This window comes from Poromitra crassiceps (genome assembly GCF_964638095.1).
Source record: "Poromitra crassiceps genome assembly, chromosome: 7".
NCBI lineage: Eukaryota > Metazoa > Chordata > Actinopteri > Beryciformes > Melamphaidae > Poromitra > Poromitra crassiceps.
Genome location: NC_139628.1, coordinates 26,810,619 through 26,812,316, shown reverse-complemented (window position 1 = coordinate 26,812,316; position 1,698 = coordinate 26,810,619). Strand labels below are relative to the sequence as shown.

Here is a 1,698-nt window from a genome sequence, read left to right as displayed (position 1 = left end):
CACTTTTCATGTCATGCCTATGATGTTGTACAATAATAAACTCCCGCACACTGTCTCCACATGCAATCAAAGGTTTAATAAGAAAAAAAATAACGTTTCCGTCGTGAGACCTTCATCAGATTCTCTGCCTATGATGTTGCCATTCTTTATCGAAAATAAAGTCAATCAATCAATATACACAGATATGCATAATATATATATATCTATATCTATATCTATATACTGTGTATATATATATATATATATATATATATATATATATACAGTATATACATATATATACAGTATATATATATATATACACACACACATACACAAATATACACGCATTATGTCAATGAATGTTCTCACTATAGCTGTACAAACGTGTGTGTGTGTGTGCATGCGTGCGTGCGTGCGTGCCTGCGCGCGCGCGCGTGCGTGTTCTGTGCGTCTGTGTGCCAAAACGGTAATGCAGAACCACAGCATTCCTCCGGTCAGGTGGCTCTAAGCTGCTCAGGTGTGTGTCATAAATGGAAAATGTTAGTCGTTGGACTCAAACGCCACACCCATGAGGCAAACACACACACACACACACACACCTCATCCTGTGCCAATACCATCATCGTGCATTTACATAACACACACGACACAGCCACACGTTTGTACAGCTATAGCTATCCCAGTGAGGACACTCAATGACATCATGCATTCCCTCGCCCCTAACCCTAACCATCACAAGAATGACCTAAACCCAATTCTAACCCTTTTGCCCGAGGAAGGTGTGTGAGGAAATGAGGACCGGCCAAAACGTCCTCACTTTCCTCAAATATCCTCACTTCCCAGGTGTAAAACAAGTTGGTCCTCATTAAGATAGCTGTACAAGAACAGGGTAAAGGGTAAAGGTCACGCTGCTACAGCATGCGAGCATAATATACAGTAAGCTATGCAAAGGAGTAGATTGCGTTAGTAAATGGTGGCCATTTTCAGATGATGTATTGTAGACACAGGCAAAGTGGACAGGCTTGGCTCAGGAGAGGGAGGGCTGGTCTGCGGTCTGATGAATAACTGTGTTGTTAGATGTTCCTGGTTCACAGCTAGCCTTAACGCATCCACACTCACATTATGCTGCAGGAGTCAGCGAGGAAAGACCCGTGACCGACCGGAAAAACAGCTTCACCCAAGAGAGAAGTACGTGTAAGCAGAGGTAAGAAATGAAATACAAATAGACTAGCCAGGTGAAAACAACGATCTCTTATAGTAGTTAGTAGTATTGTTTATTTGATGTTATGTGTAGTATGTCATGTTTTTTTAAGACCAGGGACCATGATGGAAATAAGTGTTTGCACTTTTTCATGTCGTCCCTTGGATTTTGTCATTCTTTATCCCAAATAAAAATCAATCAATCAATCAATGATTGATGTTGCCTTTTAAGTCCACTTCAGCCATGAAGGGGAAGATGTCATGTAGATATTATAAAGGATATGCATTCCCCCCCCTTATGACTGAGATAAAATGTGGTACAGCGCATTATCACAAAGTTGTTCAAAATGTTAACCGTAGTCAATGTTCACTTATACATTGTTGTGTGTGCGGTAAATACATCCTGCGAAATAGATTCACACATACTGATGAGTACATAGGACGGGTTTCACACTAGATTATTAAAAACATCCGTTTATAAAAGTTCCTTGAAATACAGCCGTGAGAAGGAGCAGG

At 40.6% G+C, this 1,698-nt stretch overlaps 1 protein-coding gene across 1 annotated transcript in view; it reads left to right on the top strand.

The window, feature by feature from the left end:
• The first annotated feature begins 1,086 nt into the window (after positions 1-1,086).
• LOC310780084 (E3 ubiquitin-protein ligase TRIM39-like) overlaps positions 1,087-1,698 on the top strand; it is a 15,081-nt gene continuing 14,469 nt past the window's right edge. Inside the window, exon 1 of the mRNA XM_083640632.1 lies at positions 1,087-1,186. The gene's annotated coding sequence lies outside the window, so the exon portion shown is untranslated. The remainder of the gene's footprint in view (positions 1,187-1,698) is intronic.